The sequence below is a fragment of the Leucopleurus acutus genome (genome assembly GCF_964270905.1).
Source record: "Leucopleurus acutus genome assembly, chromosome: 1".
NCBI lineage: Eukaryota > Metazoa > Chordata > Mammalia > Artiodactyla > Delphinidae > Leucopleurus > Leucopleurus acutus.
Genome location: NC_139142.1, coordinates 199,667,160 through 199,693,657, shown reverse-complemented (window position 1 = coordinate 199,693,657; position 26,498 = coordinate 199,667,160). Strand labels below are relative to the sequence as shown.

Below are 26,498 nucleotides of genomic sequence, written 5' to 3'. Positions count from 1 at the left end.
GCAAACTATAATATCGCTCTTCTCCATCCAGAATATGCAGAAGGCAAATGAGGCTACTAGGTTTCTAAACTACAGTCTTATATGGCCTCGGAGCTCTCCCTTGCATAAATACACGCTGATACGCTAACTCAGAAGCCAAGAAAAGACACTATAAATAGCCCGGGTTCCAGCTAGCAGAGGAAGCGGACCCCGTAGTCATGCCAACTTGTGCATACAAGCATAAGGATGGGACCTTCAGAACGCGTCTTTTCTTAGAGCCGCATCTATACCCAAGGGGTATCCCATGGAGAACATCACCTTTGCCAACGATGAGCTGAAGGCGTTTTTATGAAACTAATGCAAGTCAGAGGAAGGTAAAATCCCCGGGTGAGACTCCTGGAGGGGAAATGCAGTTTGGATAAGTCATCTGAATGCAAAGAGTTTTAAAGTCCTTCTTTGCTGTTAAAGTACCTTTTAAACACATGTGTGCGTATGTTCATTAATAAGCGCAAGAAAATAACCAGTATCCAAGAAGGCACCAGGCAAACATGTGAGCCCCGAACTCAAACACAAATGCCTCAACTCAAGTACTCGGAAGAAATTCTTCAGTTCTGTCTGGAAAAACCTACTGATGTGAGCTTCACTTTGTCCAAAGATGTCAAAAAATGGAAGGAAAGGAGATAAATAGGCATGGCTGATTAGGGCACGTTCTAGATCGCAAAAGAGCATGTATGACCCCAAACACCAAAGTTTCATTCAACAAGAGCGAGCAGGTGTGTTAGAGACTAAATGGAAAGGAGGAGGTGGCGGAGACAGCGTGCAGGGGGCAAGGGCCGTGGGAAGAAAGACCGGCGACGCCAGCTCTCCGCAGATGAGCGGATCCAACCACCACCATGCACCCCGCCCCTTTGACCCGGAGGCACAGAGGACCCTTCTTAATGGTTGTCGGATAACTAGCCATTTCCTCCAACAATTTACAAGGCAGCAAGGGCTACTGTCCTGGCTCTCTATGAGCTGTGTCACTCCAGACCTCACAGTAAGATCATCTTGTTTTCTGACATTCTGCTAAAAGGAGGTGAGAAAATTAAAGTCCCTGACATTTATTTCCCGGTAATTACATTGCAATGGAAATGTTGGTAGCTATTCAATTGGTAGCAACCCACTCCAAAGCAAAGCCTAGAAAATTATCATTTGTTTACGTGCACGTCTCTACTAGAACACATAGATGCCAGAAGGTCTCTGTCTCTCTCTTTAAAACGGTAGAGTGAAGGGCTTCCCTGGTGGCGCAGTGGTTGAGAGTCCGCCTGCCGATGCAGGGGACACGGGTTCGTGCCCCGGTCCGGGAAGATCCCACATGCCGCGGAGCGGCTGGGCCCGTGGGCCATGGCCGCTGAGCCTGTGCTCCGCAACGACAGTGAGAGGCCCGCGTGCCGCAAAAAAAAAAAAAAAAGAGTGAAGAGCTCGATGCTGCTCTATATTTTGGTCACGCCCTCGGCCCCTTCCCTGCAGGGTTTGGTAGTTGAAACACCCAAGGAGCCCCCCTGGGATCCATTACCGGCCACTTCCCTTTGGCTCAAAGGTTCTCAGAGTTTCAAATAGACTTGCTAATGGTGGCTCCTTCTAAGTCCCTATCCCCATGGCAACACCAAGGCTACTCCTCACCACCTTCAGAAACAGAATGCACGGCAAGCAGAAAGGCTGATTCAGACTTCTCACCTGAATTTCTGCTAGCCCTTCCATAGGAAGGATCTATGCACCCTCACCCCCAATATTCTCACCTTCAGCCAAAGATGCTTCTATCATCCGTGCTAAAGGAAACAAGAAAGAGGGGAAAGACGCCTCCACCCCCATCACAATCTGTGTGTGTGTGTGTGTGTGTGTGTGTGTGTGTGTGTGTGTGTGACCTTACCTTACCCTGATGCAATAAATGAGAGTAACATGAATCGAAAAAGAAGAGATTCTGTTGGCCAAGCGCATCCTTGAGGACGTGACCCCTGTCTGACGAATCCCTGTGACTTTCAGGGTCTGGCGTATATTTAAATGATGATAGGTATGTACCAAAAAGGTATTTAATGAATGTTTCCTGAACGAGAATGAATCTGAGACGTTTCATTACTACTTAAGCTCTAACAAAGACTCCTAAGGTATGCTTAGTGCTTCAAGTACCGTGTGAAATGGCTTAAAAATCACTACGAAGACCACTGACAGCACGTGTCACACACACACACAAAGAATCGGATGCCCTGGCTTTATGACAAAGATCACGCCCTCAATCCCTACAGACTTACTGCTGAAAGAGAGAACAAATACAGCAAGGTCACATCCTCGCCACGATTTCCAAATTCAACTCTGCGTCCTCAACAACCACCACTAAACAAAGAAGAGGGAGGAGGATGAGGAGTATGTGTGCCCCTGGGAATCTGACACGGGGGACGAGGTACCGCATCCTGCCATCACTCTCATAGCTTCTGTCCTCCCAGGATGGTCGCCTTGCCCCGTTAGATGGGAGTCTAGCTTCAAAATGCACACAGTATGACTCCTAAATACAGGCCAGCTCCTTTCTGTATACCGGACGAATTCAATGCCATATATACATTCTGTATCTCACAGGGGATTTGTAGGACGCTAAAGGGTACTTCTGCTTCTGTATTTTTCTCTTCACCAAATGTCTTCACAACCTAAATCCCAGGTACAGGGAGACTGCGATGTGAGTGGAACGGTGTTCCCCAGTCACTGCCTGAAACAGAGGGCATCTCCCCCACCCACCTCTATCCCCTTTCTCACTGGCATTTTTATCAAGCTCTGGAATTCTCTACTCCTAACCAAAGTCCCCACTCAGCCGCTCCCTATTCTCCCCTCACTTTCTCTCTGTCCCCTGAAACTCTGGGCTGAAATGGAGAGATCTCCCCACATCCCTCACCTGTTAAGCGGAAGCACGCCCAGGCTTCTCTGAGTCAAGGCTGCTCCTACCGGAACCCCTCTCTCACAGCTCCCCGCAAACGGAGAAGGTGCTTCCAGACCATCTGTCTCCAGCCTCTAAGTTCTAATTCTTTCATCTGGCATTCTATCTGTCCACCATTTCCTTCAACCCACCTTTCTACACCCGCCTGCCATGAATTCTTAGTGTTCCCTGAACACCAGGTAAAAAGATTCCTCACTATTCTTCTACAGAAATCATGCTTCTCCTCCTGCCACATCTGTGTCTCCCTGGTCCCTACTCCTAGAACGCCTTTCCTTCCCACTGTTGGAGGATCACATCTAATTTCTCCTGCACTCCTTTTGTGATTCCCTGGTAGGAACACAATCTTCAAAAAAAAGAACACCATCTTCCAACACTCACGTCCTGAAGCACATTCTCTGTTTCCCTGTTTAAGACACTTCCACTCTCTTCTATTAAGCACACTCTGTGCAGATTTTAGCTCCTATGGAAAACTCTAAGCTTCCTGGGATCAGAGACCCAATCAGGCAATGTCCTCTGTTGGGGGTCAGGTGGTAGGTCCTTGTCAATCCCCCTCACAATCACTGAGGCTTTCCCTTTCCTTACCCTGCTTGTACGAAGCCAAATATGCAGACACTCATGGAATAATACGAGGAAACATCGTGTGGTCATGAATCGAAGTACACAATTTTCCTTGGCATACAAGGAATGACTCTGATGAAGACAAAAAATGTGTCCCCATCTCTAATGTGCTGAATTCAGAATTCAATCCAATCTCAATGCTCTGAAAGTGTCTGTTGCAAGTACAACAGCAAGAACTCACTCCCCACCCTAAGTTTCTACTGGAAAAGCACACACTGTGCTTGCTTTCTACTGGACACCACAAGAGTTGGTGGGTGGGGGACATGTTTTGAATTTAAAAAACAAGAAGACTGGAGTCCCCAGTCCCGTGGCAGTGGCTCCGCATATATATGGACGTGTGTGTGTGTGTGTGTGTGTGTGTGTGTGTAGAGAGAGAGAGATTTCCAAAGACTTAGCAAATAGGAACCTTAACTTGAACAAAATGAACGCTCCTCCTAAAACTTTTGGTACTGAATGTTGATTTAACATTTCAATCATTCTCATTTTTTTCTTCATACATAATAGCTTTATTCTGACCCAATCCTTTGACTTGCATCCATCTTGCTCATTTAATATGCAACAAAGTCAGCCAGTAGAGGGTAAGGTGACCAAGGATGTGTTCGAGGGGACAGATCTTTCTGTTCAAGTCTCTGCCTACTTCACTGAGGCCTTCAGTCAAAGGAGACCCCTCATGACCACACTGGCGCCAACGTGGAAACTGACAGCAGCGACTGACTTCTTAAACACGTATTGCAGGCGGCACGATGCAAAGGCTGACACTGATCTACATAATTACATTGTGTTTAATACTAAGAGCTGTGGAGAACCCAAGATCCTATAGATTTATTTAAAAGGATTTAAAAACAAGACCCTATTGGGAGGTAAATGCTCATCAGCCAGATAGAAATTTTTTTTTAATTTTTATCAACACACAGCTGATTTACAATGTTGTGTTAATTTCAGGTGTACAGCAAAGTGATTCAGTGACATACATATATTCTTTTCTTTGTTTACAATCTCTTCCATTCTAGGTTATTACAAGATATTGAGTAGAGTTCCCCGTGCTATACAGTAGGTCCTTGCTGATTATCTATTTTATATATAATAGCGTGTATATGTTAATCCTTGCCTCCTAATTGATCTCTACCCCCTTTCCCTTTGGTAACCGTAAGTTTGTTTTCTACGTCAGTGAGTCTATTTCTGTTTTGTAAATAAGTTCATTTGTACCATTTTTTTTTTTAGATTCCACATGAGTGATGTCATATGACATTTGTCTCTGTCTGACTTACTTCACTCAGTATGATCATCTCTAGGTCCATCCATGTGGCTGCAAATGTACCAATCTCCGGATGAAGATGGTTAACAGAGCATGTTTAAAGGTTATTTTATTGATATATCACATATTAATATTTTATTTATAAATAATTGTATGACACTGATGCTCTAACACTCTTCCTTTTGATTTGTGTTCCTACATTTGTTTTTTAAGTCTTGAAATCAAAGTGAAAAGTCTCAATTCTCTAAGATGAATTTGCTTTTTTAAGCATTTGTATTAGTCCAAGGGAAAAACAATCTGAAGGCTGTGCTCGACGCATCTAGGTTCTGTTGAAGTCTGGATGAATGTTAGAAAGAACAGCCATCTGGCTCACATGCTCACTGTGGTGACTGAATCAGGGAAAACGACAAAGCAAATGTGAAGGCAGAAATAAAAGTGCCTCAGAGCCCCACTTTCTAAGGTGTTAAATTTTTATTCTCTCAAATAATGGCCAAACTAAACAAAGACAAGGCACCTTTTCAGAGCATTTAGAAGGTAACTATTAGAGAACAGAGTCTCCATTCAGTAGCGGTTACAGAATAGTCTCTTTTTCACTTTCTATAACTAAATTTGTACTAATCAAATTTAGTACAAATTTACTCATTTCATAGAGGCCATTCCAGACTCAGCAGCTTCGCTTTCTGCTGGAAAACCACCCTGAGCTTACTAATTTGCAAGGATGTTTGTGTCACTTGATGGAAATGTAAAATCCAAACGTTTGAAAGTCTCAGTGAATTGCTAAGCATTTTAAAATCCTACAAAAATGTAACAAGACACAGCCCGACCGGGGGATACCAACATCTGAACATCTACAAGACATACCATGTCCTTGCTTTTCGTGTAAGAAAACATGTCATGGAAAACATGTTGGACAGTTGGAAGCATGTCTCCCCATATTCAGAAACCTCAGTGACTCATCACTTACCTCCTAATTCAAAGGCAGAAAACACTAAACCACAAACTTGCTTTTTTAAGGACCCCAACCCACCTCCGAAAGTCAAAATCAAACCTAAAGTCCCTACGGCCTACAGCTCTTAAGAAACCTTTCTTAGCATGTTCCAGACTCCTTCCGTCACAAACACATCTTTCACCTGTGGGTATCCTGTAAAGATATGTACGCTGACCTAAAATAAGCCGCTGACCTGAATCTGTTATTAGCACCTTTCAAGCCAATATTCACACATTCACCCTGTCCCAGCGAGGGAGGGTGCTAACGTAAATCAGAGTATTTGATGAAGTAGCTTTCCTTCATCTCCATCAGCTTTTCCGTTTCTCGAAACAGCTTTGTAAGATAGGTCTTATCATTCTTCCCATTTGAAGAGAGACTGAAACTCACAAAGGTGAAGTTACCTGCGTGAAGTCTGAGAACTAGAGAGTTTGGACTTGAATGCGGGCAGTCTGAGTCCAGAGTCTGTGCTCGAAGTGGCTAGGCAATCCTGCCACTAAATGACTGAAATAAACACGCTAGTCTTAACACTTGTGGATTAAGACACACGTTGAAGGTAAAGTAAGATAGGTGTAGGCTTTTAGCAGTGAATACTCGTGACACTAAGATGAAAACAGAACCTAACGACCAAGAGAGCCTGGTGTGGTGTGGTGAGCACCGGAGTTAAACCCTGCCTCTGCCCTTTCCTAGCTCTGGGACCTTGGGCCAAACTTCTCTGAACTTCTATTTCCAGACCTTCAGAAGAGACTGTCTAGTTGGAAAGAAATGGTGTATGAAAACAGGCCTGGGAGACTAGAAAGCCCAATGTGAATGGAACCTAAGGGGAAGAGTGAAATCCAAGATAAAAGCATTTTCGATCAACTACTCAGATGGAAGGGCTAGCTTTTCACACCTTGAAAGACGCTGGTTATGTAATTCCCCGAGAGAGTAGATCTTTTAACCTTCCACCTTGCTCGATCCTCCTTCTGGATCTGTGCCTCCAGTGAGGCTCCGTTACTTCATGGGGAAGACAGAGAGTGTGATAAAGGACCCATGTCTCTGAGATGTCTGCTTTCTGAAGAGGCGCTCATACGAGCATCGTGGGTAACAGAAGTCAACTCTTTCCACTGATAACTGGCTTGCCGCGCACTCCTTTTTGACTTCTTCTGATAGCAACCCCCACCCTCCTTCCTTGGTCTGTCCTTCCCCCACTCTAACCACGCCATCTGCCCACCCTTGACACACACATTTTAGCCAAACTGGTCCACCATGCTACTTCATCCTTGCCCACAGAGACTGGTCCGAAAGGCGGTACCTGAATTAAAGCAGGTCAATGAAGAGTCCTTCTCGGTGGTTCTTTGAAATGGAATTAGAAAAGGGGAACAGGAAGCAACAGCCTTTTATTCGTTATCAAAGATGGCAGGAAGGGAGCCTGGGGCTTCCAACTGTTATGTCCCGGCCTACACGGTGAAATCTGGTCTGTGGTAGGAGAGACTCCAATACCTAGGCAGGAGACACAGTCCTACCAGCATCTTATTTCTAATAACATCCAGGCCTTTGACAGTTATGAGTGGAAACAAATTCCCTTTTGCTTATGTGAGTTTCAGATGGGATTCTGACATTCACAACCAAAAAAATCCTTACTACAGAGATCTGAGAACAAGGACAACAGTTTTCTCTGGATGGGCGTCGCGGGTACTTTTAATGACAAAGCCAATGGTAACGCACACTGTGTTGAACACCTCACAAACCGGCAAATGAAACCTTCCTTTCCACTGAATGAAGACCCCAAGCAAAAGTTATGATTACTCCTTAAAACAAAATACAATCTCAACCTTAATATCTTAATTTGCCCCAATTAGTAAGATTCTCAAACATCTCATTAAATTCCCTTAAGGTGTCTAGTCTTGTGGTAAAACCTGACAATACTATATTCAAGCTAAAAAAAAAAAAATGAAGAACACGACTTCTTGGTTTCTAAAACCAGCCAAACTCTCTCCTCTGCCTTGAGCACATTAGCGCCACTCAAATTTTATTAAGACCGTGATAATTCGATTTAGCCAGTCCTCTGGTGCCCACATGGGCTTTTTCAACACACATACACCAACACACATAACGCACACATACGCCACTGAAACATTCTAATTTTACACTGGTAACTGGAGTGGTTTTATAACAAAGACTAAGATTTGATACTTTCAAAATTATAGGGGCAGCACACATGCTCATGAACACATATTTCTAGACACAAATGTACATACATATTTCCAGGAAGATATCTTTTCTCAGACTCACTCATTCCCACTAGGAATCCACTTGCTTCTAGATGGGAGAAAGCATAGTACGGTTGGAAGAAGGCTTGAGGGGTTGCAATGATTTCTTCTTGCACCTACACCTGGGGTATGGTGTTTTCCTGAGCCCCCCTAGGAACCTGAGAGCTCACAGGTCTAAAGGCTTCATTCATCCTCTGAAGTGGACCTCAGCTCTTTTTGCCACCATCCTAAACCCTGGTAACAGCTCTTGGATATTCCCCTGGAAGTCGCCACCTTTCTCCCTCTTAATCCACGTGTCTTACATGGAGCTGACTTTTCTCCCTGCCTCTTCATCCTCCGGACTGAGCATGCGGCTTGGGTCTGGCCCATCAGTGGATCAGAGACCACAGCCTGAGCTCTCCATCCACGGCTGCACGATCACTCAAGTCACAGTCAGTGAGGGGCAACAGAACATGAACTTGGAAGGATGGAAGCCTGATGCTGTCGGGCACCATCTCGCCACCACCTAGGGCTGAGGATGAAGCACACATGGAGGGGAGCAGAGGCGAGAGATGGAGAGAAACCAGGCGCCCAAGGACAGAGGTGCCATTCCAGTCACTGATGCCTGGGCCTGAAAGTTCAGTGAGCCCCAAACCTCCTTTTTGCTTAAGCCAGCCTGGGTCCTGTGTGCGGGCTCCTGCCACAGAGGATCCTAACTGATGTCCCTTCCAGAAAGGAGGATCCTTCCGAAGATGAACACGGGGAAACTGGAGGGGAGATGCGAACAAAGGGGAGGAACGGGTCCATAAGTACAAATGGCGACCAAGGAGACAAATGCTGTGATCCAAGAAGTCAAATTTTCTAATGAAGGAGTCAGTCTGCACTACCTTGTATAAAATATACACCTTATAAAATACAAGCATTTGGTCAAAAGTCTACAATCGATTGAGTAAAGTCCTCCAAACTGAAGTGAACTCAGTCAGAGGACTTCATTCAGAGGGCAATATTGTCACCATATCTTTTATCACAAATTCTCCACATGTTATCTTAAAATGTAAATAGATCTGGGTCGTGGAATCACGAGCAATCTTTCTTTTCTGAATTATTTTTAAGTGAGTATATATTAATTTTATATTCAGAGAAAACCACCTGCATTTAATCAGAAAACAAGAATGATGAAGGCCGCTGGGTGGGGGGTCTGGCCGGTGCTCCGCAGCTGTCTGTGACACCCGGAGCCCGCGGGCCGCCTCGGCCCCCAGAGAGCCCGGCACGGTGCGCATGGGCACCGTGGGGTCACATCTCCCCACGTCCGGCTTGGACACCTTTGGGGACCCGAGGAAGATGAACAAGCACCAGCTCTATTACTTGGTCTTAAACTTCGCCATGACTGTGTCTTCTGCGCTCATGGTCTGGAAAGGCCTGATCGTCCTCACTGGCAGCGGGAGTCCCATCGTGGTGGTGCTGAGTGACAGCGTGGGCCAGCCTTTCACAGGGGTCACCTTCTGTTCCTAACAAATTCCCTGGAACACCCGATTAGAGCTGCTGAAATCGTTGCTTTTAAAGTCGAAAGACGAGACATTCCAATAGTTCACAGAGTTATCAAAGTTCATGAAAAAGATAATGGAGACATCAAATTTCTGACCAGGGGAGATAATAATGACGTTGGGGATAGAGGCTAGTACAAAGAAGGCAGAGCTGGCTCGAAAAGAGGGACATGTTGGGGAGAGCCAGAGGGTTTTTACCATAGGTTGGCATGGTCACCATAACAGTGAACGACCATCCAAAATCCAGGTGTGCTCTTTGGGTTGTAATGGGTGCATATGTGCTACTAAAACGTGAACCCTAAAATGAAAGGCAGTTCCTGGGACCAGACTGAAATAAATCCTGTTGAAAAAGAGAGAAGCTAATATATTTGAAATGTTCCTCTTTTTGTATAAAAGGAAACATTGTGCAGACATTTTTGTCTTGTTCGAATAAATGATTCATCACTGAAAATAAACAAAAAACAAGAACGATAACAGATATTTTCAGCAGGTTCTAAAAAATATTGACTATTTTATTATTTATTTAATATAGCGTATAATATAATTTATAAGTATTTAGATTGTATTTATCAATTGTATTGTATTTCTAATATAATAAATATAATCTATAAATTGCATTTATAAATTATAGTATTATAAACATATAAATATTATGTTTGTAATTGTATTTTATGATTTATTTGAAGCATAAAACAAGGATGATGATAGCAGATATCTGAAGTGGAATCACCTGGTAAACACGCAGATGTCCTCATGCACAACAGGACATACTTTTTCTAATACAGGTCATATTTATCAAACAAAAGGAGCTCGTTTTTTTTTTTTTTTAATTACCACCAATGACCCAGTATCATCACTCCTGAATTTCCTCGAGATTCTATGCTACTGCAGTTATTATTGGTATAATAAGGTTATTTAGGCTAATCTGGGCGCCCAATCACCATTTATCATGGACACTCAAGATGCGGATTCAGAATGAACTAAACAGAAGAAAATCGTTGTTTTTAAAAATCTCTTGGCTGGGAACAGACTGTGGAAAAGTAACAAGTCTCCAGATTAAGTAGGTTTTATCAGGTCTTTGCAGGGAAACCCAAGCCCTGGTCAAATGATCACCACTGGCCTATGTAAAGGTGCCACAGTTAAAAATCATTCTCCAGGTGCTTCCATTTGGGGAAAATAACACATTTGCTTCTCAAACTGGATTTCTATGGTCCAACTAATTTTCCACTAAATCACCTAGGCCAATCTTCCATGGTGACACAGCACCTGAAGAAGAAAGCATGTCGATCAAAAACCTGGAAGCTTGTATTCAATGTCTGAGTAAAATGGGGAAAACTGAATGGACAAAATGGATCCTTTAGCTCCTGAGGCAGAGAATGAAAAAAATGGCAGTGAAAAGTGATTGATGGATTCTAAATATAGATTCAGGGGAAAAAAAAAAAAGAGAAGGGGGGATTCAGATCTAGACTAAGATATCACCCAGAAATCACATTTTTGCTGAACGAAGGCCCTTTGATGTAAAATGCTTTGCTCAAAATCAATTTCTGGGGAAAAAACGTCACATTGTCTGTTGATTGAAAACCCTCCTAGCAGCTGATTTATTCAGCAGCCGTGCCTTCCACCTGATTACCAGCCTCCTGAACAGCCTTTGACAAAGGAAGTGAAAAACAGGCAAACAACAACAATTAAAAACAAATCCAGCTCCAGGAAATACGGAATGTCGGCATGATTTCTTCTTAGATGTGGAGGCATCACAAATGGTTCTCCCAGAACTTCCACACCAAAGGCGCTTAGAACAAACACTGCTCGGAACAGGTGGTGGGTGGGGACCTGGGGGAGAAGCCTCATTTGCTTGGCTAAGCAGGTAGTTTTGCACTCAGGTCCTTGGCTATGACACCTGGCTTAAAGCTGCAATCGCTTAGTGGATGTTTTGTCTTCCCTCAGAGAATAGATGTGTTTGTGACCAAGCTGAATGCCTGCTTCCCCTACCAGTTCTGTATTATTATCCTTCTTCCCAGAGGACCTGAGAGTTCCAGTAACTTTACCAGGTCACAGAGGTACTGAGTAGCAGAGCCTCAACGAGAATAAACATATAAATATTATATTTGTATTTTATGATTTATTTGAAACATAAAACAAGGATGATGATAGCAGATATCTGAAGTGGAATCACGTGTTGTCCTCATGCACAACAGGACATATTTTTTCTAATACAGGTCACATTTATCAAACAAAAGGAGCTAGTTTTTTTTTTTAAAAATGACTACCAATGACCCAGTATTATCACTCCTTAATTTCCTTGAGATTCTATGCTACTGTAGTTATTATTGGTATAATAAGGTTATTTAGGCTAATCTGTTCCACAGTCAACAGTCAACGCAAGCATTTCTGAAATGAGCTGCAGGGTTGAGTAGTCAGTGAGAAAGAAAACACCGGGTGTGCCCCCCAGTCTCTGGCAATCCCCTCTCCCACCATCCCCAATCTGTTCCATTGTTTCCTTAGCGAATGACTCTAGGCAACTTTCCCTTTAAAAACAGGATGGGGGTGGGGTAACGGGATTGGGGAGGCCTGGCCTCAGGGCTCTAGAAACTTTCCCGTTTTAGTCTCAGTAATTGGGAAGGAAAATGGGAAGCCACTGGGATCTAGAAGTTTGAGAGAGAATTCAAAGCACTTCCCAGCTCTGTTCAATTCTTTCCTTCTCTCTGCCCCTCTGCGGAGGTCTGGGGACCCTCAACACTTTTTGCCTCCTCTTTCCCGCTGGGGACTAGACCTCTTCAGGCAAAAGAACTGGTGCACAAATAACCATCCTCAAAGTAAGAAAGTGTACATAATTTCCTAAACACATATCCAGGAAGAGTTATGTTTGGAGATTAAAAATAAAGGAACTCCTAAAGAGATGTGCTTATCAATTAATTCAGATTTGAACTGCTTGGACGCTTTACGATTGATCACTGCCAACTTACAACAGAAATACTTATGACCTTAATAATAATGTTAGAATATATACATTACCCCGAAAGTCATACATAGAAGGAAATGTGTACACATTTATACACATATATGTACATATATAGTCATATATTATGGATATAAGGTCAACTCCTATTCAGAGCCCGCTTTTTAAATTATACAACTTTCTCAAGAGATCGTTTTTGACATGAAATCTAAAACAAAACACATTTTTGACCCAGAAACCTACAACTCTTCAAACCACAGAAATGTAAACATCCACGGTCAACCTAACATCAGTTTGAAGGTAAGTTCGAAGGCATACGGCATTTGTTAATATCCATCTTGCCCTTTAAAATGCCCCCCACGTAAAGAGAGAGCTAAGAGAGAAAACCCTTATTTGGTGCTTATTGAGATGGAGTAGGTTCTGAACAGTTTAGGCAGAACCGATGGATGTGAAGAAGGTATTGGAAAGATGCGGAAACGTCTCTGGGACAGAAGCGGTCCTGGAGGGAAACGCCAGAGGACCCACAGGTGTGCCCCAGGGGGCGCACGGGGCAGGGATGCTGTTCCTCCATAGACCTGTTTGGCCTCATCTCCCGCCCACCAGTCACAGCAGATGGAACGTGTCATTTTTCTGCCCTTTTTTCTGCCTTGACACAGGACGAGCGTTCTCAGCCTGGCGCATCCTTCCCAGTTTCTCCCCCTAGAACATTTCTCCCCACCTTTCAACATCCAGCTCAAACCAGACCTCCTTTGTGACATGTCCTCCACTTCCCATGATAGAATTCATCAGTTCCTCCCCCACCCCGCCCCATGGACCCAACACATTTTGCAAGCACCTCTATCACCAAACTCCTAACAGTGGACTTTAAAGCACTAATACATTTAATAAAATGCTTTAGTATTTTAACCTAGGCACCTTGTTACTTTATTGAGATATAATTGACACATCACATTGGATTCATTTTAGGGGTACAACATAATGATTCGATGCATGTATATATCGTGAAATGATCACCATAGTAAGTCCAGTTAACATGTACCACCACATAAAGTTACAATTTTGTTTTCTTCGTGATGAGAATGTTGAAGACTTACTGTTAGCAGCTTTCAAATATACACGACAGTATTGATAATGACAGTCACCCCGCTGTACATTACATCCCTAGGACTTACTTATCTTAAAACTGGAAAGAACCTGGTTGTTTTATTCTCTGTCTGGCCCAGTGCCTGGCAAAGACATGCCACACGTTAGTGAATAAATGCATCAATGAATGAACAAGCAGCTTTGGGTAAATGAGGGCCAGTAAAGAGAACTTAGTACAAATAAAGTCTAGCAGAGTCAGGAAGTACAGATATATCAGTACCTCGTCTGTTTTCCATGTAGTTTTCATAAACAACCAAAAGTTAGTCAGAAGCATCACTTCATAAGAAGGTGTAGATACCTTCAAACCTTCAAGCCCCAGTTGCTCTTCTGCTTTGAATAAAAAAGACTAAACACTGGTGTGTGGTCCTGAAACGACTGTGTTTGAAAATCAGGCTACATGCAATCTTCTTTTTTTTTTTAATCATTAAAATACAGTTTATTATATTTTTATGACATATCACATCTTCAGGATGCTGACGCTTCCTGGATTAACTGCGATGGAGAACAACTGTGGAAAAGGCTAGTAAAACTGTTTTGACCTGTTTTATGGGAATATTGTAAACAGCTCCCCAAAGACCATTAGCATGCAGAGCTGTCTCACAGACACTAAGCAATTCTTCTTCCAAAAGAGGGTAATTAGATAGGGCAAAGGGCAGTGTCTCTCGGTAACCAAACAACCTAATTTTCTCAAATGACTGCTCCCCGCAAACAAACGGCCTGAGGCAGAGAGAGAATGGCTGATTCTCAACATCTACGAGCTAACTACTTCTGCTCTGGGGGGAAACGGCTGTCAGTCGCAGCACGGGTTTAAAAGGCTTTGCACACATTCACTGAAAAAGCCACAACATGACATTAAGAGAAGCAGCTGTCTGGGGCTACGATCCCTCTAACCTTCTTCAACTTGGTGATGATGAGGAAAACCTGTTTACATTGTGTTGGCGTGTGGTTTTATTTTATCTACTGGAAAACTCTTAACAGATTTAAAAAAATGCAAAACCCTGATAAGGTTGCCGGTAGAAAACATCAGCCTCTGCCTCTAGCTGTGCTCTGTCAGGTCCTTCAGCCCAGAAACCTCTCTGGAGAGGCGGGCAGGCAGGCCGGCCACGGCTATGGAACCTCTGAGAACTGCCCGTTCTCTGTGTGCCGGTGGGGCAGGTGTTCACTGAACACCCCCTCTGAGCCTCACCCTGGGGTCCTCGTCTCTCTCACAAGAGCTTCTGCCCTTTACTTTACCTCGCACCCTGCCCACTCCCACCCACCCTACGTCTTCCTCTTGCCCCTAGCTATTTTGAAAATGTTCGAACCTATAGAAAAATGTAAAGACAGGTACAGTTAGTAATACCTGCATAAATCAAAACCACAAAGAGGTACCACCTCACATCGGTCACAATGGCCATCATTAAAGAGTCTACAAATAACAGATGCTGGAGACGGTGTGGAGAAAAGGAAACCCTCCTTCACTGTTGGTGGGAATGTAAATTGGTGCAGTCACTATGGAGAGTAAAAAACTAAAAACAGAGCTAGTCTAGGATCCAGCAATCCCACTCCTGGGCATATATCCAGACAAAACTGTAATTCGAAAGATCCATGCACCCCTTTGTTCGTAGCAGCACTGTTCACAACAGCCAGGACATGGAAACAACCTAACTGTCCATAACAGGTGAATGGATAAAGAGGCGGTACATATATACAATGGAATATGACTCAGCCATAAAAAGGAATGAAATCATGCCATTTGCAGCCACATGGGTGGACCTAGAGATGATCATACTAAGTGAAGTAAGTCAGAGGAAGACAAATACCATCTGATATCACTCATATGTGGAATCTAATGTATGTCACAAATCAACATACCTATGAGACAGACACAGATTCACAGACATACAGAACAGACTTGTGGTTGCCAAGGGGGAGGGAGGGTGGGGGAGGGATGGATTGGGAGTTTGGGATGAGCAGATGCAAACTAGTATATAGAGAGAATGGATAAACAAGGTCCTACTGTATAGCACAGGGGACTATATTCAATATCCTGTGATAAACCATAACGGAAAAGAATATGAAAAAGAATGTATATATGTATAACTGAATCACTTTGCTGTGCAGAAGTTAAACACAACATTGTAAATCAACTATGCTTCCATAAAATTAAAAAAAAAAAAAAACACCTGCATAACCTCCACTCAGATTTCCTAACTGTGAACACCTCTACCTCTCTCTCTTCATATGTGCTCAGTACTAAAGAGGTGACCCTCCCGAGTCTTTGATGGTGCTGGACCCTGAGGCCACCTCAGCCCTTGGGACTCACTCCTATGTCCAGCCCTAGCAGAGTCTTGCCTCGGTGGCTGGACCCCATGCCTTCCACGAAGAGTCAATAGGCACAGTCGCTGCCCTTGGCCCCATGACCCAGAACCGCCATGCCACCTTCTCCCAGATTTTCAGTATCATCACTATCGTCTGAAGTTTCTCACTGCCCAACAAACACCTAGACGTTCCCAAGAGGACACCAATTTGACATAATGAATACTGCGTCCTTTTTAAGTGTCTGAACTTGAGCAAATTATGAACCTTTGTAGGCCCCAACTCATCATCTCTTCAATGAGGATTCTAAGGGTGCCCACCTCAGTGAGCTGATGAAATAAAGTGCTTATCAGAGTGGCTGGCACACTGTCAGCATTCAATAAACGTTAGCGGTCACTATCATTTTTACTCAAATAGTTTCTTTGACACCGGTTGCTTTTCCAATGAGCCAACCCATTAGTGCATTCTTGCAAACCTTTCCCCGCCCCAGGACGTTGCGTCACAACCCATCATGGCACAGAGGCGTCTGGGATCCGGTGGCCTCCTGAGGCGGGAGTTAGCTGGGCCCCAGGCTGAGTAGCTGTAACCAGTCTCTTGTTGACACTTGGAGATAAAGATACCACAGGGGCAGAGCCCTGCTTGAATAAAAGATAAGGCGACCACATTTTTCTCATCCTCATGGTCAAGACCTCCCAGACCACACGTGCACAGAAAAGGTCCTCAGGGGTCAGAGAAGGGAAGGGGTGCCAGCCCATAATATGTCCTGCCAACCTCCCAGAAACCCTTGCACTGGAATCCATCTCGGCTGAAAGATGCATGTGCCAGTCGGGTAGGGCCCTGAGTCAGAACAAATATGGGCATGAATGAGATAAGTGGCCAAAGGGAACTCGGAAAACTGCCCCCATATAAGCAATCACAGCCACCCCTATTGGGCTCGACTCACTCCAAGTCTGCCTGTGTGTTCTTCCACACGTACTTTGCTTCCGGTAAACACTTCATCTGCTTCACAATCTCTGTCTCTTTGTTGGATTCTTTCTTCAAAGAAGACAAGGTCCTGCTTCAAGCCACCACACCCCACGGCCCCCCAAGATCACTCCTTTGTTCCCAACTTCATCTCCCATCCATCTCTCCATACGCCCCGGTTCCACGCACATGGGTACTTACCATCCCAGAAACACAACGCACACTTATATTTTAAGTTTCAAATTATTAATTAAAAATTTCAATTTTAAATTAAGTTGTTACATTTAAATTGGAATTTGAAACTGATAACTATTTGGCGGATAAATGCTTAGATGCTATCTCTCCTTACTATTCAGATTAAAAGGTCACTTCCTCAGGGCTCACACAGGACTTTCTTCTGTTTTTCTACTATAGTATATACTTCAAGTTCAGGAATGGTCATTCATAAGTCAGTAAGTCATGCCTTGGTTTACTACTTCCCTAGTAGCCACTAGCTACCTAATTTTTTTTCTTTATGATACATTCTGATCCCTTGATCCCTTTCAGGTAATAGTGCTTAATCATAAGTGAGCATTAGAATCCCTTGTGAACTGTTTCCAAAATGCACACGTCTAGCCGTTGATCCTAACAACACACTTGACTGTGAAACCTTTCATAGAGATTTCTAGTCTGGACTCCTTAAACACAGCCTGCTTCCTAAAGGAACATCACTTGAAATAAGACCTTGAAAAGAGTACTGTTCTTCTGTATAAACCTCACCTTGGCGAACCAGGAAGCACCCTCAAATAAATCAGCAAGAGACGACCCATGATCTTTGATTTTTTTTCCCCACAAGTAACTAACACATAGCAGGGCATCCTGACCCACCACGGGTTTTTCTCCTTGCTGCAGCTCTCCTCGTAATTGTCAGAGAGAAAGATTAAGTGAGGATGTTATTTCCTCATTCTTCTTGCTATTAAACGTCTATAAGCTTGAAGTCATAACTGCAAGAACGCAATGGACAGTAATTCACTGTGAGAAATTCAAGTACAAAAATTATTTTAAAACAGTAGCTCCAATCTTGACACATGATTTAGGCATAAAATTACATTTTAAAAAAAAGCTCTGTTTTTAAATATGAGAGGGAAAAGGGTAAAAGAAAAACTTCGAAGCCACAGAATACACACTCACACACACATCTATGCATAAATGTCTGTATGTGTGTGGACTCGTGGTTGTCCTGAAGCTGAGCGCAAAGAAGACATTTACTGCAGATGTGCAACAGTTCATATGCTAAAGTGAGAACCAGATTCTGGATTACGCTGATGAGTTCAATGTTTAAAAGCCTCAAGTCTTTGAAATGTTTTACAAACCTCTGACATGTCCCTAGGTATAAGTGATCAAGGCCTTAGGAAGAGATTTTATACTCTGAAGAAACTGAATATTCTAAATAAAAGATCATATGATAAAGAAAATCAAAGTGGGTTCATAACTGAGATATTAGTTTAATGGGCTGATGACAAAAATACATGGTTGTTTCATTTCTATGTGGATCACTGACATATGTGAGGGAAAGGCACCTTTTTATTCTGTTAATACTCTAGTAAAAGATGTTTTTCTGTTAATTTTGGGGTCAGTGCTTTTTAGTGTAAGTCTATCATCAATGTTAAACACTTAAGGTATAAGAAAACAAATTATATATGATGCTTATTATAACAGAGTGACCACCTGTTACGGGTTGGATTACGTCCCTGCCAAATTCATGTGTTGACGTCCTAAGCCCCAGTACCTCAGAATATGACTTTATTTGGATATAGGGTCTTTATAGAGGTACCTCAATTAAAATGAGGTCATTAGGATGGGGCCTAATCTGATAGGACTGGTGTCCTTATGAAAAGGGGAATTGCAGACACACAACAGAGAGAACACCATGTGAACACGAAGACAGCCACCTACAAGCCAAGGAAAGAAGCCTGGGACAGATCTTTCCTTCCCTGCCAGTACCTTGATCTCAGAGTTTTAGCCTCCAGAACAGGTGACAATAAATTTCTGTTGTTTGGGACGTCCCTGGTGGTGCAGTGGTTAAGAATCCGCCTGCCAATGCAGGGGACATGGGTTCGAACCCTGGTCCGGGAAGATCTCACATGCCACGGAGCAACTAAGCCCGTGAGCCACAACTACTGAGCCCGCGCACCTAGAGCCCGTGCTCCGCAACAAGAGAAGCCACCGCAATGAGAAGCTCGCGCACCGCAACGAAGAGCAGCTCCTGCTCGCCGCAACTAGAGGAAGCCCGCGCGCAGCAGTGAAGACCCAATGCAGCCAAAAGTGAATGAATGAATAAATAAAAAACTTTAAATAAATAAATCTCCGTTGTTTAAGCCGCCCAGTTTGCAGTACTTTGTTACAACAGCCCTAGTACACCATCTACGTTATTTTTCTTTCAAATGAAAAGTTTGCCTGTTTTGGTTGGCGGGGGTTGCTTTCAAGAAGTGGTTGGCCAGTTTTCAGATACAGCACCTGGGCCAAAGAGAAGTGGACATATCCTTCCATGGGAGTGAGACATCTGAATGGGAGTAAACTTCAAGGTCACACCTACGTGAAAAAGAAGACCCCTGGCCCAGAGAAAATAGCACCTTCTAGGAAAGAACTGGTGAGGTCACCATGCCCAGACCCTCAGGATGGAGAGGAGAGAGCAGAGTCTAGGCCAAGTGTCCTTGTCAGAAAGTCCCAACAGGCAAGCCGTCCCCTGGGCTCTCCTGTCACCAGGTGTCACGTCCAAGAAGGAATGGGCGCTGGTACTTTTCTACGTGTATCAAGGACATAAGGAAATAGGAAGGGAAACGTAAAGCTCGAAGCCAAGATAAGTCTCTTAAAACTCAAGGACCATTGTACAGGAATGACACAGACGGTGAGACGGTAGCAAGGGACTTCCTGAAGAACTTTATATTTTCTCCCAGTTATGAGTCAATAGAAGACTCTATAAAAGTTTTTCCCTCCCACAGTGATCACCTTCCTGTTTTTTTTTTTTTCCCCTCCTTTACCCTCAAACTCTAAAATAAGCAGAGGGTGACACTGGGATCAATGACAAAGGTGGGGTAGTCCTAAAGTCTCTCATTTACTGAGCACCTACTACATGCCAGGCACGGGGCTAAACGTTTTAAAGACACCATCTTGAATACCTGCAACCCTCCTAAAAGTTCTCAGCATTATACCCATCGTGTACATGCAGAACAGAGTCGCTGGTCCCCTTTCTCCCTTTTATTCTTGTCTATCTTCACTCTGAGTGGAGAGGGAATCTTTAACATAACACATCGAAGTCACACTAGCTAATATAACATTTATCAGGAGCAAGGCATTGTTTCAAATCAGGGTTTCTCAAGCACGTCACTGTTGACATCCTGGGTTGAAGAATTCTTTGCTGGGGGGCCGTTCTGTGCATTGTAGGATGTCTAGCAGTATCCCTGGTCTCCACCCACTGGATAAATGCCAGTAGCATTCCTCCTCCAGCTGTTACAACCAGCAATATCTCCAGATGTTGCCAGATGTTCTTGGGGGACAAAACTGTCCCCAGTTGAGAACCACTATTCTAAATGTTTTACAAATAAATTCATATAAACTCTAAAAAAAAAAAATAAGCAGAGGGTGAAAGGAAGCATCATGATAAGATCTGGGGCGGGGGTGGGAGAAACCGTTCCTTTTCTCCATCTCAGGTCTTTGCAGTAAAGACACATGCTTGGTCATGAATGTGGAAAAATGATGAGATAAGATGGGAATACTTGTTGAATTGAACTATTGCAAATATTTCTGAGACATCAGCCAAACTCTCAAAAAGGACTTCTTTAGCATCTGATAATCATCGGCGTGAAGATTTCCAGAAACAAATTAATAGAGAACAAAGAGACGCTGACGATATTTACATCTATGAAAGACGGAATAGGAAAGACAGACTATTCCTTGGTTGGATCAGCCTACTATCTTGGGTATGACGCCTGTGAAGACCTGAGACACGTAAACAGTTAACCTGGAGGGAAGTAACTGACCTTCACTTCAGCACGACTCGGAAGAGTTATTGGAAGTTCACTGTTTAATGGAACCCCATTTTCTTAGCCATCCTAATTACTCCATATTAGATCACCGGTACGTTTTCAATTAATTTAGTGGGGCTAATTTAGCTAGGACTTTGCATGGATTGGCCAAGCAGAAGATGAATAATAATGGAAGAAAATGGGGCATAAGTGGAAAGTATATTATAATTTGAAATATATCTGAGAGTCTAAAAACTAAAAACACCTACAGAAATGATTCTGGGTTGTAAAGTGATATTTTTTTATCTCAGTGGAAAAAAGGTAGGCAAACATAAAAAAATGCATCAATCTCCAAAATTATTTTAATAATGAGGAAACCTAATCAAAACTAGTTTACAGGGTAGGTGTTCCAAATACAGGAAAACAATCTGAAAACGAGGAAGGTTGGTATATAACCACGCCCTTGTTCTCCTACAAAAATTATGTTAAAAAAGACACGTTAAAGCTCGTGATATGGTGAAGGACAAAATAGAACTTTAAAAAAATACTTTGTAAAGTACTCATGTCAACTAAAAGAAAAAAGTAAAACATTCTCAGTAACATAAAGGCCTACACCACGGAAAGAACAGTGGACTTTTTGAAGAGCTCCATATTTTTATATGATATATTTAAGAAGAGCTCTTCAGAGGACTCAGGACAGATTCTGCCATTCACAAAATCTAAATGAATGCCTAGTAAGACAGAAGGACATTTACAGGAAATCACAGTGGCAATAAATCTACTGCATTATTATTTATAGCTGTGTTTGTGACGAATACAGCCTAACACGGCAACAAGCCAGTAGGTAAGGGCTGAAAGATTTATCCAACCTTAAACATATCAGTCTATGCAGGCCTGGAGTCTGTAATCATTATCACAGTTTAATCTGTCTTTTGCAAAACAAAACTAAAAAATAGACCGTGTGTCTCTGTGATTAAGCATTTGTATTTAAAGCCAATCTGAACGAAGAAAAGGTCCAAAAAAGCAGCCCCAAGAACATGGCACTGGAAAGCAGTGGAATGTGTTTAGAATACCGTGTTCTGAAAAGTGTCGCGCAACCTTCTGCTAAATATTTGGTTCATTCCATTTTGTCATTCCGATTTGTATCCTGGAAGCCCTTAGATGCAGAAGGATTACTTCCTGACAATCGCAACATAAACTGGTGAGCAGAATCCCAGATCAGTGGCAAAGTTCTTCCCCGAGAACCCCACCAAAATAACGGTGCTTGCAAAGTCCAAGAAGAGTTGTTGACTTCTAAGGCTCAACTTTGGGCACAAAGGACGCCAGTCGGTACCGTTGGGTCATCTATCAAAATGATCAGTGGAGACGGTTGGCGAGTCCTGGCTACACTCAGCAGAGCACAGAAGAGAGCTCAGATCACGGGGTACCCTGAACACTGAATGAAAGCTGCCAGGCTGTGGGATCATCGAAATAAAGCAAACTGGCAGTCATCCCCTCAGCATTTGTTGTTCATCTTAGGAATACTGCCAGGTACATAAACGTAGCCAGGGCGAACACACCTTTAAGGAAATGAAGAAATAAAAAAAAGAGAGAGAAGAGGAGAGGAGGATAGAAGAGGGAAGTAATGGGATGGAAGAGCAGTTACTAACACTGCCCTCACCGCACCCCACAAGCTGCTTTACCTTTGATGACCGGCTCTTCTTTGCAGATGTACATAGTTTCCCTGACCTTGGCAGAATCCAAGAATTTATACAGTTAGCAGTTCTTGCACAATCTCCTGAAAAGAACAGCACAAATGTTCTATCCTTCAATGCCAGGTGGGCCTTGCTACTCCTAGCCTCCTGTTTTCTTCCAGTAAATTAATTTACTTGCTTAGGTACTGGTGCGAAAAGAAACATCTAGTTCACCTCTTCTCTCTCCTTCTCCATGTCTGACAACACATCTCCGGGATTTCTTTCCCCCTTTCTTTGGATGACGTTGGGGGGAAGAGCTAAATTCTATGAAAACTGAATTATCCTCATCAACTAGAAATTTACGCCGGGCACGAAATGCAAAGGATTTTAAGACCTGTAGCCTTTCCGGGTTTATTATTATGAGAAATGAAGTTCTCTTATTGTTGGATCTATTCACAGCACAGAGCCAAAGCCTACAAAGCATTTATACTCCAATCAAAGACAGCCTGGATATCTTTCCATCTTAATAATAAATCCAAGATAACCACAGCTTGATGTATTAAATACCTTTTAGGACATGAACAATTTGAACAAGAACCTTCATTAATTCTAATTACGGTGCCTATAAGTCATGTTTAACACTTTCCACCCCTCAATAAATTAAAATTAAAGTGCTTATTTACAAAGCACAAGCCCTAATGAACCAAAAGCTCATTTCTAAAGGGGTCTGATGTTACGCCCAGGTGCTGTATATACACGTCTCACTTTACCCAGATTCATGGGCCAACATCAGTGTCAGTCAAACCTCGAAACCAACCAGTGTGACACCGCAGGTGATGCAGACTTGAGTTCACTTCCAAGTTTATTTAAAAAAAAAAAAGAAAGAAGGGACTTTCACAATTCCAGAAAGTGTGTGTTTCTTTGACTTTCACGGGAGAAAGGAAAAAATAAACACTCTTCCAATTATACTTCTCTACTTCTCAGGACCAATAACAATGACAGAGTCTGCTAAAATGGTGACACCAACTGGGAATCTGAGCAACTTCTGATGAAAGAAGTAAAGAACTGATACTTAATGTGTTCTTTTTAAAATCACGATGCCAGGGAAAACTGTCAGCGCTAGAGACATCCTCAACTTCCTACAAGGAAGGAAGTTAAAAGAATAACTTTGTGTTTGTCCTAAGAACACTGGTAGGAGTCTTTCTCCAAGTCTTTCTTAGCTGAAAGAACTAAACATGTGAAATTGATTTTCATTTATTCGCGGCATTTGTTACAAAGGAGTGCAGCATAACCCAGGACAGCAAGGATCTAGTCAGCCCCCTGGATTCAAATTCTGACTCCAACTTTACTTGTTGTGTGACTGTGGACAAGTTACTGCTCTGTGTCTTAATGGTCTCATCTGTAAAATGGAGCCACAGACAGAAGATACAGCAAATAACCGTAACAGTCAATAACCGTTATTGTTACTTCCTCTGCCATGGTCTACTTCCTATTCAGGTTTTAACTAACGTTCTAAATAGGTAATAATATTTATAAGTAAGAATAACACACTCTTAAATAGTATTAATTAGGTAGCGGGTACCGTTCTAAGCAATTTACAAGTTTTAACTCATGTAATCAACTTTTGAGGTGGCCACTATTTCGCAGATGATGCTGCTGAGATGGAGGTACGGAGAGATTACGTCACTTGTCCAAGAGCCAACTAATAAACAAACGGCAGAGGCAGAATCCAGCCTCAGGTAGACCGGCTTCAGCGTCCAGGCTCTTATCACTACGCTGCTTCTTGAAGAAAAACCTTTGAAATAAATCTCCTAACATCATAATTTACATAAAAAAGAACTATGGAAATTCTAAGTTCAGCATGTAGTGAACCTATATTGCATCTAGGTGACATTTTAAGCGCAACATAAAGGAACGAGACTTAAAAAGCAAACAGATAAACCACAATGAACGTTCTTTCTAATTTATGCTCCTCCTTGCAGCTTCCAAAAATAAGTTCTGCCTTTGAAGCATTTGATATACCAGGTGAGCTAGGCTGTGACTTCGCAACAACCTTATGCAGAGTAGAACCAACAGCAACCTGGTTTCCCACAGTCCGTCCACGGGAAGCCCCATAAATATCTGCCACACGCAGCGGCAATCCCCGTGGACCATGGCCATGATGCAACACTTACTGCTCAGGACTCAGCCCCTCCCCCGAGCTCCAGGATGGAAACCACGTCCTGGGGGAAATTAACTAAGCTCATGAGGGAAGGCATCCTCTCATCCCCATCTTTGAAATATCACTGACTTCAAGTAGGCTGCTGATGTGAAGAACCAGAAGATGGGTTATTTGGTGAGCTTACAATGAACTGGTCAACTACCAAAATGGAACCTTGATTAGAATACAAAAGTTCTTTTACAGCAGCTGCTGTCCTGCTTGAGGGCCTAAAGCAGAGACGCATCTATAAGCAATCTTCCCTTAAGACTAATGAATCTTCTGAAAGAATTAGTTAGAGCGACACAAACACATGATGGCTAGAAATACACAGCTAAAAGGTTGGAAAAAAATAAAACCATGCCTTTTACCTTTTTACTTGTAGCCTTCACTCATGCTCATGTTCTAATGGATTCAGTATGTTCCAACATATTCCAACCTATAGTTATAATTTTCCAACAAAGAGCCACAGGCCAAATTACAATGACTAATGGACTATTTACCATAGAGAGTAATAAAATACTTTCATACCATAAGATCTTTCAGAGCCTAAATTTACATATATATTGTATATTTTATACAATATATATACACTGATAAATATATATATTATATATCACACAGTGCTCCCTAGATCCAGCCACACGTAAACTGTAGCTTAGTTATCAGGGAAATGGATATTAATACCGCAGTAAGTTATGACTACACTGTCATAAGAACGACTGAAATGAGAAACCATCGACAATACCAAGTGTGGGCAAAGCTATGAAACAACTAAAACTGTTCTCCACCGCTTGAGGGAGTCAGAACTGGTTCACAACTTTGGAAAAGTGTTCTGCAGTGTTTACCTGACTTGAACACACGACCCAGCGTTCCACTCTATTCACTGAACAAAAAATGCATTCATATGTAGACCACAGGTAGGTACAAGACTGCATGTCACAGCATGGCTCTCAATAAACCCAACTGGAAAACAACTCAATGTCTAGCAACAGTAGGGGGATAAATCCGTTGTTGGATGTTCACCCAACGGAAGGCTGTCCAGCAGAGAAAATGAACCAGTTACCGAAACATGCAACATAGATGCATATAACAATGGTAAGGTTGAGTGAAAGAATTCAGACATAAAATGATTCCGTTTCTATAAAATCTGCATAACAGGCCAAGCGAATCTATGGTCTCAGAAGTAGGGACAGTGGTTGGTTCCCTTTAGTGAGGAAGGAGGGAGTAATGATTGGCAAGGGTCAAAGGGGGCACCTCGGTGCTGGTGATACCTAGTTCGTGACCTGGCTGTCGGTTATATAGGAGTGTTTACTTTGTGAAATCTCATCAGACTGAACACTTCATAATTTGTGCATCTTTCAGCATATATGTTATATATCAAGAAGAATGTTTATTGGTTTGTGGATCCCACAGCTTGTGGGATCTTAGTTCCCCAACCAGGGATTGAACCCTGGCCCTTGGCAGTTAAAGTGTGGAGTCCTAACCACTGGACCACCAGGGAATTCCCAAGAATATTTTAAAAGTTAAAAAAATTGGCCTACTTCCAAGCCCAATTGTGAACATATCTGTATTAGTTTACTAGGGCTGCCATAACAGAACAACGAAATTATATTTTCCCACAGTCTGGAGGCTTGAAGTCCAAGGCCATGGTGCTGGCAGGGTTGGCTCCTGGTGAGACCTCTCTCCG

At 42.8% G+C, this 26,498-nt stretch overlaps 1 protein-coding gene and 1 pseudogene across 7 annotated transcripts in view; one reads left to right on the top strand and one right to left on the bottom strand.

Annotated features, from left to right (window-relative positions):
• Window positions 1-26,498, bottom strand: part of CACNB2 (calcium voltage-gated channel auxiliary subunit beta 2) — a gene marked incomplete at both ends in the record, with an annotated part of 400,287 nt that overhangs the window by 360,616 nt on the left and 13,173 nt on the right. The gene's annotated exons all lie outside the window — the stretch shown is intronic.
• Window positions 9,309-9,876, top strand: LOC309960620 (signal peptidase complex catalytic subunit SEC11C-like; annotated as a pseudogene). The gene has a single exon. The product of its transcript is annotated as a signal peptidase complex catalytic subunit SEC11C-like (transcript).